The 15313-nt window shown below is 42.1% G+C and overlaps 1 protein-coding gene across 3 annotated transcripts in view; it reads left to right on the top strand.

Moving 5' to 3' along the window:
* The window catches only part of LOC144827208 (uncharacterized), a 576624-nt gene that overhangs the window by 40562 nt on the left and 520749 nt on the right, over positions 1–15313 (top strand). The gene's annotated exons all lie outside the window — the stretch shown is intronic.

A 15313-nucleotide genomic window follows, 5' to 3' on the forward strand; every position in this document is an offset into this window, starting at 1 on the left:
GCTGTATCTTCGATCCCAAAAAGAGTAAGGGTAGTACTTACAGTTATTCGTTTGTTCATGATTATGCTCAAGGTCTTACTAACTTCATTCCAAAATTCTTTTAGTAGGGGGCATTTTCTAAACATGTGAATGTCGTCTGCCTTTTCTTCCCCACATTTCGGGCATTTCTTTGCTCCTGCGTTTTTAAATTTGGATAGCTTTTTTGGCGTCCAATAAGCTCGATGTATGGTATAAAGATGATTTCTTTTCAGTGCCGCAGATTTAAGAGTCGACCAACATTTCCCCACTGACTTTTCCCAAATTAAGTCCAAGTCGGTTGTCAGTAAGTCTTTCCCCCAGATTTGATCTTCTATACTCGTGTTTCTATCTCCAGCAGTTATTAACGCCCAGTACCACTTTGCCACTTCTTTAGGTATCGGTGTAATCCTTACCTTTTCTTTTTCTAATTTTTCATTTTCTTTGGTATATGTAGGTATCGTTTTGGACCAACTTAAAATTTGATAGTATTTAAATTTTGAAATTGAATTTTTTGTCATCTTTTGAAGTTCTGACCATGTATTCAGAGTTGAACCGTTTAATAGCTGTCCCCAGTAGTTGATGTTTGCTAGTTTCAAAGGAATTGCCAATGAGTCTTTTAGGCATTCTGGAGTTCCTGGTGAACCCCAGATGGGGGCCATTTCGCTATAATACGGAATATTTAAAGTGACTCTGATTTGTACCCAGATTTTTGCTGCCTCCCTTAAGGTCTTCAGTTTTATTTTTTTGAAATACTTGGGATGTCCGAATTTAAATAAGAAGTGGTCAACTGATTCTGTTGTTACTTGTAGGTGCCTTGGATAGTTTTGATGACTTTTTAATAGCACTCGGATGTTTTTGAAATGAAACGCTCTGTGATACTCTACCAAATCTGGGCTAGCAAGTCCTCCATCTTGCTTCCCCTTCTAAGTTTTCTCCATGAGATTCTTGTGCCCTTCGAGGCCCAAATGAAACTTGTGATTTCACTCTGTGGTTTTTTTAACAGTGATTTTCCAAATTCCAGAGGAATTGTATTAAAAAGGAATGTGAACTTTGGTACAATTGACATCTTGATAATGTTGGATCTTCCTATCAAACTTAGTGGTAGGGTGGACCATACCTTAAGCAGTTTTCTCACCTCTCCTGCTACCTTATTTATGTTACCTTGCGGAATCTTCTCTAGATCATGATTCACTAAGATTCCTAGATATCTTATTTCTTTCTTAATGTTTGAACTTTCAAACTGGGTGTTCCAGGTCATAATTTCCGTTTTTGTATGATTTACCAGATAGCCAGAGACCTTCCCAAACGCACTTATAGTTTCTTCAATCGTCTCCTTAGCTTTAGGATAATCGTCCGTAAAAATCATTAGGTCATCCGCATATAATGCGATTTTCTTCTCCCATGTTTTATACTTAAATGGAGTGATTCCTTTAGCATTTCTTAGATTATTTGCAAGTGGTTCAATATATAGATTGAAGAGCATAGGCGAAAGGGGACATCCCTGCCTCGTTCCCCTGCCTATCTTTACATCATCTGTGAGACTGCCATTGATTACAATTTTGGATCTCGGTGTCTTACATATTTGTTTCACAACATGCATGAAGGGGTGGCCAATGTTGTTTCTGATCATAACTTTTTCTAAAAAGGCCCAGTTAACTCTGTTGAATGCCTTTGCGGCATCGACAGTAAGTATGGTAAGAGGGGCTTTCTTTTGCGTGGCTATGTCTATTGCAGTCAGAAGCTCATGTGTGACTTCATGCAGTTGTCTCCCCTTGATGAATCCTTTTTGGTCCTGGTTTATAAGTTGCGGCAATATTTTTCCTAACCGTGCTGCCATAACTTTAGTGAAGATTTTATAATCCGAGTTTAGCAGCGATATCGGACGATATGATTCGCATCTAGCAGGGTCCTTACCAGGTTTTAAGATGATGGTAATTATTGCGTCGTTCCAGGAATCTGGTATACTACTTTCTTGCTTGAGGATCAAGTTTGCCAGTTCCGTGATATGTGGGAGCAGGGTGTCTCTTAATTCCATGTAAAACTCGTTTGGTCAAGCATCAGGGCCTGCTGCCTTCCCTTTCTTCAAACTCTTAATAGCCTCCTCTACTTCACTTGCTAGTATCTCTTTATTTAGTTCTCTCTTGTCTTCTTCCGTTAGTGCTGAGGATGGAACATCCTCAAGATAGGTGTTGATCAGGGTTTCTTGCGGATTTGTATCTTCTGTATATAAGTCCTCAAAGAAATTCCTGAATTCTTGCCTGATTATGTCTTCATCAGTGCTTTGGACTGTTTGATCTCCCTGGTGTACACTCCTTACTTTATTTCTGGCTAGGTCTGTTTTAAGTTTCGACGCCAGCCACTTTACACATCCCTCCCCATATTCATGTTTTGCTAGCTTGCTTGACTCCCACTTTTTTCGCACTCTTTCTTCCAAGATGTCTTCTAGTTTTTCTCTTTTATGTTGTCTTTCTTCCAATAATTCTTCTTTTCTACTCGTATCTACTTCCCTTAATATTGAAGTATCTATAGTGTTGATGGTAGTTTCCAGATCTGTGATCTCTTGCTTTAATTTTTTGTTTTTATGAGCCCCTAGACTCAGCAACTTCCCCCTTAACACAGCTTTATATGCATCCCAAGTTATTTGTTTTGTGGTGCCTGTTTTGTTAAGTTCAAAGAAGTTTGTTGTTTCGATTTCCAATTCTTTTACAATCTGCTGGTCTAAATATAGCCCTCTCTACTGTAAATCTCCTTATCCTTCCTGTTGTTCTAACTTGTAGAGTTAGTTGTACAGCCGAGTGATCTGATATGTGGGCTACACTTTTTATACTTCCTGACAGATCTCGGTCGATAAGAAAATAATCGATCCTCGACCTGTGTCCCAGTTTTTTATTGTACAAAGTGAAAGGTTGCTTATTGTCTCCTTTATCCCTCCAGATGTCAACCAGCTCTAGATCTCTTTTATAGAAGCCAATCCACTCTCTCATTTTTGGCAGATTTGCTTGTCTCCCTGGTGGTGACCTGTCTAATCTGGGTTCCAGAATTAATTTAAAATCGCCTCCCAGTATTATAGGTGAAGTGGCTAATAATAACTGCGAATAAAGTTTCCGTAAGGGATCTGCATCATCTAAGTTTGGGCCATAATATCCGGCAATCGTGAGAGGATTATTTTCAATCTTTACTCTGGCAATCGCCCATCTTCCTTTATTGTCCACTTCTACTGAGTCCAAGACAGCTTTCAGTGTTTTTTTTTATAATTATCGCAATTCCTTTGATGTAGCATTGTTTTGTGGTGCAAACATATGTGTCCTCCCAGCCTAGGGTCTTTGTTATTTGAGCCCATTCTTCTTTCAGGAGATGTGTTTCTTGCAAAATTATTATTTCTCTTTCTGATGTTCTAATATACTCTAAGATTTTATTCCTTCTACTCTTCGTCCTCAATCCATTTACGTTCCAAGAGAGTATTTTGATATCTCTACTTATGCTCCCCATTCATTCTGTTCATTCTGACACTTTCCCACTTCTGCTCGTAGCTTATGTCATTGTTTATGAATTGAAACTCCGTTTTGTTTTTTATTTCTACTCCGGCGTATGAGGATTTTTTGGTTTTTTTTCCCCTATTTTGCTCCCCACCCTTTCTCTTTTTTGTGATGTTTTTGTATTTTCTTTTTTGTGTTTTTATGTTGCCCTCCCCGGGGAAGCCTCCTTCTTCTTTTCCTTCGGTTATCTTCGTAACCCTTCGTGACTCCCTCTCCCGTGATTCTTGACTTTTTACATAAAGAAAGTTATTGATAGCCTTACACCGTTATACTTTTTAAAATGTATCCAATATTATGTTTTCAAAGGATTTCTTGTTAGCTCTATGGTTTCTCTGTCCTTGTTTGATCTCGCATTAGTTCAATGAGAGATTTAACCTCTTCCGGATCTTTCATGTTTCTCATTTTATTCTGCCACATTATCCTAAGTGATGGTGGGAATTTCATCTGTACCGTAGCACCCAACTGCTGAAGCTCTGACATTAAGTTTCCTAGTTCCCATTGCCTGGTTTGGGAGGCCTTCGACATATCAGATCTTATTTTGAAGGTCCAGTTTTCTTTATTAAAGTTACCTTTTTTCAATGCCTCTCCCAAAATTTTGTCTTTTAGGACGTAGGTTTTAAAGTTAACAAGTATTTTCCTCTGTGTTTTTCTATCTTTGTTTTTCCCATATGGGTCTCTATGTGCTCTCTGTATGTCTTCTTCTAGCAATGCCTCGTCGGCCCAAAGGAAATATTCTGCCAGTAGTGCTACCACATACTTCTTCATGTCTGGTCCCTCTTGATTTTCCGGAACATTCAAGATCCTGATATTGTTCTTTCTTGCCTGGTTTTCCAGTGACTCCATCTTTTCATTTCATTATCTTGCTCTCTTGCCTCAGGGAATTTATCTCTTTCCGGTTCTTTTCCACCCTTTTATCCAGGGCGACAACTTCGCTTTCTACCGCCGTCACTCTGTCACCCAGTGCATTTAGCTTATTGTCCAACTTCTCACAGACTTCCTGAATTTTATCTTGTTTAGCCTCTGAGATTGAAAATTTTTCCCTCATTTCTGTCCATATTTTTTCTAGGAGTTCGTCTGTGTGTTTTTTTTGGGATTCTTTTTGCCCCCCTTGTAATCTTTCCTCGTCATCTGTAGTCTCGAGTGATATTTCGACGGTGATCTCCTTTTCACCCCCCTCCGCCATGACTACTTTTTGAGGCTTAACTACTTCTTCCAACTTGCTTTCTTTGTTAGTCTTCCAAATGTCCTCCAAACACTTTGTTTCAACCTTGTTTTTGTTCTTATTTTTGTTCCTTTTTTTTATACTATCTGGGGCCACTTTTTCAGGTTCCAGCAGTGTCTGGGGGCTTGCCAAAAGAGAGGGTGGTATTACTACGCTTGAGGGGAGAGTATCTCCTTCTTCCCTCAAAAGTGAGGGGTCTTCTGTAGAGGACTGTGCCTGCATATAGGCCTGATCGTCTGTATTTGTGCCCTGTTGCTGTTGAACTTTGAAGTAAGTTTTTAGTGAAGGTGTCACTTTTATTTTGGTTTTCAACGAGGAAACTGTTCTTCCCTTGGAGGTGGTTAACCCACCTTCAGGAGCTGTCTTGGCGCTCTCCCTGGCCAGTTTTATGTGCCTTTTTTTGATCTCCCTTGGAGATATGCCCTTAGGGTATTGCTCTTGCCTCATAAAATTCCTGTTCCGCAAGCTATATGATGATATAACCTGTTTCCCCTGTACTTCTGAGGATCGCCCTCCCTGGATCTTTGCTTCTGCTAACTTTTCTGCTAACCTTTCTTGAGGGGGGCTTTCCTCCAGTTCACAGCAGTCCTTTTTACCACCCTCCTTTGTTGCTCTTAATGAGTCACTCATATGCTGTTTATCTGTGTTAAGTCTCAGGCTTTTAATGTGCAAGTTTTGGGAGATACTTGTGATGTTTGTGGTAATTAAGCGTGTGGATTCAAACAATGCCCACTTGTCTCTCTTTAAGTTACCTGCTTCAGATTCGATGTCCGACAGTAGATATGACACTCCCTCCGTGCTAGTTAAGCCAAACTCCAAACTTCTAGGCGTTCGATACAGGTTTTCACTTCCGCATTTCTCTTCGAAGCTTGGGCAGAATTTGCCGCTTACTCTGCCGCTTACTCTGCCGCTCGCGCCCCGGAACTGATACCTCAGTCTCCTGGAGGCCCGGCAGCAGCACGCCCTTGCTCTCGCAGCGGCTGCCCAAGTATCTGAACAGCGTCTCTTCACCAGAGTGAGTGGCTCCGCCTCCCCTAGCACGCCGCGATGTGAGCCCGGCTCTCCCCCCGAGGCTCCGCACTCCACTGCCGATGCTGATGTCGATGCCGATGCCAGACAAGAAACCATCCCGTGTGGTTTGTGAAAATAGTAAGAGATCCTTTTTTTTCTCCACTTGTCTGCCGTTACCTTGCCTTCATGCGTGTGGTGCTTTAACAGGGTCTTCCACGGTGCCTCATATCAGAGGAATCACGGAGTCGGGAGCTCTCCGGCTGAGCATCCTACCCAGCCGCCATCTTCCCCCCAAGAGACAGATCCTCCTGTGTAGTTTTGCCAATATACACTTTTTGGCACGGGCATTGGATCGCATATACTACATACTTTGTTTTGCAATTAGTATGTTCCTCATGCCGCCAGAATTTCTTACCGCCTGTGAATAGCGAACCTTCCATTGTTAGATTGCACACAGAACAGGTGCCGCATTTTCGATGGCCCTTCACCGGACTCATTCCAAAGATGGTACTCTGGGTATCTCGTTTCTTTTGAGGTCGTGTGGATGTGATCTGCTCCCCTATACTCCGGTTCTTCTTGAGCGCGAAAAGGGGTAGTCTGACATCAGGTAGCACTTCTTCCACTAGGTGCTAAGAGTTTCGAATAATCTTCTGGAGGGGGTGTGTGTGGGGCCCGAACGTTGATACACAGACCATTCGCTGCGTGGGTGACCGTTGTCTCTTCTCCAGTAGATGTTCTCCCGGAGTCCATCTGGCCCTTTTCATCGAATGTCTAAGAAGCTTCCGTGGATAACCTCTTTCCTGAAGTTTCTTGACCAAGGCTTGGCCATGGATATCGAAATCTTGAATTCTTGAACAATTTCTTCTTACCCTAAGAAACTGTCCATAGGGAAGATTGTTCTTAAGGCTTCGAGGATGGTAGCTTTTAAAGTGCAGGGCGTTGTTTTTGTCCGTCTTTTTTTGATACAGGGAGCATACCAACCCGTCAGATGCTGCCTTGACCTCCACATCCAAAAAAGATAATGCTTTGGCATCAAAAGTGAGACTGAACTTGATATCAGGACTGCGGTTATTGAGCCATACATGGAATGATTCTAGCATTTGTGCGGTTCCATTCCAGACGCACCACACATCGTCTATATATCGCAGCCACTGCTGGATATAGACCTTGTACGGATTGTTGTTATATACGAATTTCTCTTCGTATTGCCCCATGTACAGGATGGCCATTTCGGGGGTGAAAGGACAGCCCATCGCTGAGCCTTTGACCTGTAGGAACAACTTGTCATCAAATGAAAAGTAGTTTCTTTTCAGCGCCAATGCTGCAAAAGATAGAATTAGCTCAGTTGGAACTCGATGTGGTTGTGGCCTTTTCTCCAGGTATATTTCAAGAACATCAAGACCGTCTTGTTGTGGGATTTGCGTGTATAGTGACGCAACGTCCATCGTCACCATCAGCTGTTTGGCAGGATCGAACTGTAATCCTTCCACTTTGTTAATGAAGTCCATTGTGTCACGAAGATACGATGGTACTTGGACTACTAGTGGTTTAAGGAAAACATCCACAAAATGAGAGATTGGCTCTAGGACAGAGTCGCACCCAGACACTATTGGCCGACCGGGAGGTGTTGTTGCATCTTTATGGACTTTTGGTAAAAAGTATAGGTGAGGTACTCGAGGATATTTCTTTACAAGGTACTCTGCTTCTTTGGGGCCCAGTATTCCCTTTTCTTTTGCACCATTCACCAAAGACTTGACTTCCTGTGTTATTTGACTTGTGGGATCCTGTGTGATTTGGCGATACCATTCCTTGTTGTATACGTGGCTTCTTCCTTCTGTTCTATAGAGTTCCTTAGACCACAGTACCACCGCACCACCTTTGTCAGCCGGTCGAATAATTGCATCTTGCTGATTCTTCAATTCACGGATCGCTTCCTTTTGTTCTTTAGTTAAGTTAGATGGTACATAGGGACGTTTCTTTTCCAGAGTGTTCAGTGATGACATCACTACACGTTCAAAAGTAATGATGTTCTTGGAAATATTCTGATTGGGAGGACAAAAAGATGATTTATTCCTCAGTCCTGACAACTCAGTCTGAGGTTGGTTTGGAGAATCCCTAAAGAACCATCTAAGGCATACCTTCCTGAAAAATTCCATCACTTCTAACTTAATTTTTGTAAAGTCCATCGATGTTCCAGGTACAAAAGACAGGCCCAGTTCCAGAACCTCTTTCTCAGCTTTTGATAATACTTTGTTGGAAAGATTGATGATAGGGGATTTTGTTATGACTTGTAATGATGTTTCCGTGTTGTCATTTCCCATTGGGGCTTATTTGTTTGCATGTATTTTTCACTGTTTGATGACTGTTTGTTTGATGACATGTACAAATCAAATGATAAAATGTTTTTCTAAAAATAGATAAAAATACTAAAATAAAATAGTTGATCCCCCAGAACTGATAGGCTAGGTGGTATCTAAAACCAAAAAATAAATCTGTCTGGCTATTTGCTTTGTTGAAGTATATGTGAGTGGTCCAAGCCAGTTCAGATACAGGACCCAAACCTTTTCCTTTGCCCTGTTTGTAGAGCGGGCAGCTGTCCGCAAGGTTATACACACGAAATGGTGTTTTCAAAAGAACCTCATTAATTGACCTCAGGTCTTTCTAGCCCTGAGTACTAGACATGTCTGAAAAGGACACACTGTCTTTCAGTGAGAACCATATTCAGAAACTCCTCTCAGACTCCACACTCTTTTCCTCTGTGAAGCTGAGCAACACAGCTAAACAGCTGAATGTTTCAGATAAACTAATAAGACTACAGAAGAAGCACGTGAGAACCGAACTACATGGACATTTTTTACTTGCCAATTTGAAGGCGGGTGTAATACCTTGGGGACTACAGGTCAAAAACGTTCCAGTGATCTTTACTCACGACCCAGTGTACAGAAAGGGGTTTAGCAGTATCAGTACAAAGTGCAGCAGGGATTTGATGGTGCATACCATCGAAACAGCACAAAGAATCTGCAAAAAAGAAGAGGAAGAAATTGAAGAACAGCTTCAAGCCATCAAAGACAACCATACTGAGACGGAAGCGAAATTACTGTTGGAAAAGATTGAAAAGGAATTAGCTACGTTTAAAGACCATACCATCAATTTCAAGACGTCCAAATTTGAAAAAGATCTCAAAAATTTCAGTCTCGAGACAGTATATCCATATTTAAAAGACGACTTTTATACCCGTCAAGACTCCACTAGGTATTTGAATACCTATCAGGGTCGATCAAGAAAGAAGTTCTCAACCTTCTCGGAGACGTCTTCTTCAGAATCTACTGAAGACTCAGAAGCTGGGTAAGGGTTCCTCAAATAGAAATCCTCAAAAGAGACCTTTTTTAGGACAGGGCCAACAACAGAAGCGGACCAGATTCAAGCCCCAATGGGAAATGACAACACGGAAACATCATTACAAGTCATAACAAAATCCCCTATCATCAATCTTTCCAACAAAGTATTATCAAAAGCTGAGAAAGAGGTTCTGGAACTGGGCCTGTCTTTTGTACCTGGAACATCGATGGACTTTACAAACATTAAGTTAGAAGTGATGGAATTTTTCAGGAAGGTACGCCTTAGATGGTTCTTTAGGGATTCTCCAAACCAACCTCAGACTGAGGCGTCAGGACTAAGGAATAAATCATCTTTTTGTCCTCCCAATCAGAATATTTCCAAGAACATCATTACTTTTGAACGTGTAGTGATGTCATCACTGAACACTCTGGAAAAGAAACGTCCCTATGTACCATCTAACTTAACTAAAGAACAAAAGGAAGCGATCCGTGAATTGAAGAATCAGCAAGATGCAATTATTTGACCGGCTGACAAAGGTGGTGCGGTGGTACTGTGGTCTATGGAACTCTATAGAACAGATGGAAGAAGCCACGTATACAACGAGGAATGGTATCGCCAAATCACACAGGATCCCACAAGTCAAATAACACAGGAAGTCAAGTCTTTGGTGAATGGTGCAAAAGAAAAGGGAATACTGGGCCCCAAAGAAGCAGAGTACCTTGTAAAGAAATATCCTCGAGTACCTCACCTATACTTTTTACCAAAAGTCCATAAAGATGCAACAACACCTCCCGGTCGGCCCATAGTGTCTGGGTGCAACTCTGTCCTAGAGCCAATCTCTCAGTTTGTGGATGTTTTCCTTAAACCACTAGTATTCCAAGTACCATCGTAACTTCGTGTCACAATGGACTTCATTAACAAAGTGGAAGGATTACAGTTCGATCCTGCCAAACAGCTGATGGTGACGATGGACGTTGCGTCACTATACACGCAAATCCCACAACAAGACGGTCTTGATGTTCTTGAAATATACCTGGAGAAAAGGCCACGACCACATCGAGTTCCAACTGAGCTAATTCTATCTTTTGCAGCATTGGCGCTGAAAAGAAACTACTTTTCATTTGATGACAAGTTGTTCCTACAGGTCAAAGGCTCAGCGATGGGCTGCCCTTTCACCCCCGAAATGGCCATCCTGTACATGGGGCAATACGAAGAGAAATTCGTATATAACAACAATCCGTACAAGGTCTATATCCAGCAGTGGCTGCGATATATAGACGATGTGTGGTGCGTCTGGAATGGAACCGCACAAATGCTAGAATCATTCCATGTATGGCTCAATAACCGCAGTCCTGATATCAAGTTCAGTCTCACTTTTGATGCCAAAGCATTATCTTTTTTGAATGTGGAGGTCAAGGCAGCATCTGACGGGTTGGTATGCTCCCTGTATCAAAAAAAGACGGACAAAAACAACGCCCTGCACTTTAAAAGCTACCATCCTCGAAGCCTTAAGAACAATCTTCCCTATGGACAGTTTCTTAGGGTAAGAAGAAATTGTTCAAGAATTCAAGATTTCGATATCCATGGCCAAGCCTTGGTCAAGAAACTTCAGGAAAGAGGTTATCCACGGAAGCTTCTTAGACATTCGATGAAAAGGGCCAGATGGACTCCGAGAGAACATCTACTGGAGAAGAGACAACGGTCACCCACGCAGCGAATGGTCTGTGTATCAACGTTCGGGCCCCACACACACCCCCTCCAGAAGATTATTCGAAACTCTTGGCACCTAGTGGAAGAAGTTCTACCTGATGTCGGACTACCCCTTTTCGCGCTCAAGAAGAACCGGAGTATAGGGGAGCAGATCACATCCACACGACCTCAAAAGAAACGAGATACCCAGAGTACCATCTTTGGAATGAGTCCGGTGAAGGGCCATCGAAAATGTGGCACCTGTTCTGTGTGCAATTTAACAATGGAAGGTTCGCTATTCACAGACGGTAAGAAATTCTGGCGGCATGAGGAACATACTAATTGCAAAACAAAGTATGTTGTATATGCGATCCAATGCCCGTGCCAAAAAGTGTATATTGGCAAAACTACACAGGAGGTGCGATAAAGGATCATTCAACACCGGTCCAGAATTAATAACAAAAACCCTCACTGCCCCGCTAGTGGCTCACTTTTTACAACATAACCACAAGGTTGAGGAATTGAAATGGACTGTGTTATCAGTGATCAAAAGTGGCGGAGGAGGGGACCCAGAAATACGTCTATCCCAGAAGGAAGCATACCTCATACTGAAATTTGATACAGCTAACTCCGGACTGAACGAGCTGTCCGAAGTAAACAACCTATGAGATGTTTCACACAGACATCTGCTGGCCCGCATCCAGGTCAGGTCATGCTCTCTGCTTTACCCGTGTGCAATTAAACAACTCACATGCCGCCCCTGTAACTGGGCGTAAGTGTCCATTGTAGTGTTGGTTCAAACCTGCCCTTCTGACTCTTTATTATGTAAATTGCATCGCGAGTACTCGGGATCTAGTCCCAACCCTGTACCGGTTTCCATTCTCCTTAGTATGCGGACCTCTAATTGTAGTCACACAGCTCGCGGTGTGCTCATGTGAGATGCCGCTCGTGAGCAGAACTACGAAGACCATAATTCCCTTTAGCATGTGGCCCCTTTAATTATATCATCTATGTTCGCGGCGTGCTAATGTTAGACGCTGTACGCGAGCAAACAGAGCAGGTCGCCCGTGAGAAACAGTGAGTAGAATCGCTGTTAACAGCAGCATATACCTCTTTATTCATTCTGCAAAAACTGCCAGATTACTTATATATATATTTTTCGTCATTTCTGGCCAGGTCCGTTTCAAAATCTATCAACAAACTTAGTCGGCGTTTGTTTGAAACGAAGAACAATGTAAAGCGTCCTCCCTTGGATTATACACGCGACACCTTTCAATGCGAAGGTATGCTTTCTTCTATTTACAGTGGCACTTGATTTAATAAGAAGTCTTTAGACTTACAGACATTCTTCGTTATTTTGGGCCAGGCTTGCTTTGAAATTTACTGACGAATCGAGAAGTGGTTTGTTCGAATTAAAGACCAATGAAAGGCTGTTCCCCCTCTGACTAAACGCGATGCAATCCTTTGCAAGGTACGTTCTTTATCAATATTATCTGTTCCATACAAATGTAGTGGCATATAATAGGAGGTCCTCATTGCTATATTTGTCCGGTTACAGAATTCCGCCACTCACGAGGCTACCCATTAACTGCAACGACATATGAGTGACGTACAAGTGCTATGTACAGGTATTCATTTATATCATTCATTGAGTCTGGAGTCTGATTCTTTTAATTCTTTATAAATCTTTATAATATCCATACAATACTTACACCAAATTCCATCATTACTATACACAGCTTCGGCTCCATCCAGTCCCTGTCCTGAGGAGAACCCATAATAATATCGTGGTTCGAAACTCGTTGACCCCAAGCCTGGGACAAAGAAGAAGGGTGCCACTAGGGCCGCCAAAATCAATATGTTCTGTCACCCCTAGTCTGCAACCCTAAAATTCATTACCTCATCCCATGCTTAGTAAGACAGGCAGGCAGCACCTACAAACTGTTTGTCCGCCTGTCTTCGTGTACTTAATATGAAGGACTGGTTCCTAGCGTCAAATATTTGTTAGGCATTTGATTTTGGTGTTCTTTTCCAAAATTTACAGTATTGATTGTGTATATTTTGAACATTTGTATATTTATTGCACATTTTATTTGTTTGCATGTATTTTTCACTGTTTGATGACTGTTTGTTTGATGACATGTACAAATCAAATGATAAAATGTTTTTCTAAAAATAGATAAAAATACTAAAATAAAATAGTTGATCCCCCAGAACTGATAGGCTGGGTGGTATCTAAAACCAAAAAATAAATCTGTCTGGCTTTTTGCTTTGTTGAAGTATGTGTGGAGGGGGAGGGCAGGGTGGGGAATAGTAATGTATGGATGACGGAGTTTTACAGGTAAGTAAACATTTAAATAAATAAAACAAATTTCGTTGCACGCACTGCATCGCATTTGGGGATGCAGTGCACTCAACGAAATTCGTTTTATTTATTTAAATGTTTACTTACCTGGGAAGCTCCGTAATCCATACATTACTACCCCCCACCATGCCCCTCCCCTCCCCAAGTCACCGCCCTGCAGGTACTCCCACTGCCGGCCGCGGCTGATTGGGGGGGGGGGGGTGGGGTACAAAATAAAAAATAAATACTTACCTCCACAATGCGTCTGGAGTCCTCAGTTGTATCTCCTCCGTTGTCCCTTGTTGTCTCTCTGTGGCCAGAACCAGGAAGTACAAAGGCTAGCAATCACAATGCTGCAATGCAGTGTAGTAATTGGTCTGAGTGCCATTGCTCTGTTCTAAGACGGGTAATGGGAGGCTGGGCATGTTCCCCACCAGGCTGTGTTATGTAGCCAGGTGGGGAACATGCAAAGTGTGCATGGCTGTTTGGCAAGCCCGAGAGAGCTTGTCAAGCAGTCATGCCCAGTTTGGAGTGCAGCAACCACTCCCCCTCCCAGACGTCACAGGAGCCCAGCTCCGCCCCGCCCAACCTGGCTGATACTAAACATAAAATGATAACAGAAATAACTTCTGTTATTATCATTTTATTTTTGCTTTTTCACTGCTTCTAGAGCTGTGGGGCGATGCTCCTCTGCCTTAGCAGAGGAGCCGCCACTGGGTGAAGCCTAAAAACAGGTGAACTGCATTTTATTCTCCATTGATCTGACTTTGGTCTACCACAGAACTGTCCTTCATTGTAAACCCATGCTGTCTGTCATGGCTGGGACCCTTCACTGCTCGCTGAGTATGAGAGGACCAAGTGTAGGGCTGCTTTGGTGTACATGAGTAGCTGGGCTACCCTGCTTAAGCATTTTCCTTTTATTTGTAAGCCCAAGAATATAATAACCGTTTGTTGTTGCTGTCCCTTTGCCCCACTGCAAGTTCCTATGTTTCTCAGTCCTCTCCTTCTACCTACACAGGTCATTGCAGTCAAGATTGCCTTGTGTTTACTTTGAATCAACAAACTCTTCAATGGAGCAGAAAGGGTGCTGATGTGCTCACCACTGCGAGTTGAGCAGGCCATTGTGCCACCTGCAAGAAGCCAGAAAACGAAAGACAGGATGCCAATGCTGATATGAATAGTTTAAATAAACAGTAAACCGAACAGAACTCGAAAAATATATTCAAGAACGGGAATTGCTACGTAATAGCTTTTTATTTTTACATTTTTAGAAAGACAAGCTTATATTTTTAAATCATCGGAAGGAACGTATTCAAAAAGGACACATACAAATAGAAAAACAGGGTACTAATCATCAATCATTCACTGCTACAGGCATATCACAGGCATTCAAAAGCTTTCAAACCATTTGGGAAAGGGACTACAGAAACATATAATAAAATCTTTAAAATTTATACAGTCTATACTTCAGGAGAAGCATGGAGCCACAATCTGCGGCCACAATTTTGCAGAAATAACAAAACAAAAGGAATTTTTCAGATGTACATTCTTATTAGATAAATTCAATCTTCAACAGGATAGTTATTAGTAATGTACAAGCGGCGTGAAAAAATTAATTAAATAATCGGGCCGCTCTCGCAGACGTTATGTGGCAAAAAAGCCTACTCGTTTCGAATCCCAATTATTCCCTTGGGATTCTCTTCAGGGCCTCATGTAGTATCGCTGAGTGAAAGCGCCAAGTTTGTAGAAAAGCATGGAGCGGAGAAATCGATAATCTGTATCTTCTCAAAAGATTGTGCTGCGTTTAATCTTTAATCAGGAGACTGGGACAGCGATGGGCCGGTGGAAAACGGCACTGATGGAAATATATGCCTAAATTGATGTTAAACTGCTACTCGCAGATGTAGCGGGTTTCGCGTTGACACAAAAGATCTTAGGATCGCTTTTATTGAATTCGTAGACGGCAGCGGCAGATGAGGATGAATACGTCTTTTGAATTTCCGTCCTGTATACGGACTTTTAATTTACTGGAGTGATTTTGTCAACTGGCAACGCCATGGAGATGATTCAATATTTTAGAAATGGACCGTTGATCCACTCGCGTCTTAGTCGGCACTACCTCTGGGCGCATGAGGTAGTGCCGACTAAGACGCG

The sequence above is a fragment of the Lissotriton helveticus genome, chromosome 4_1 (assembly GCF_964261635.1).
Source record: "Lissotriton helveticus chromosome 4_1, aLisHel1.1, whole genome shotgun sequence".
In the NCBI taxonomy this organism is placed as follows: Eukaryota; Metazoa; Chordata; class Amphibia; order Caudata; family Salamandridae; genus Lissotriton; species Lissotriton helveticus.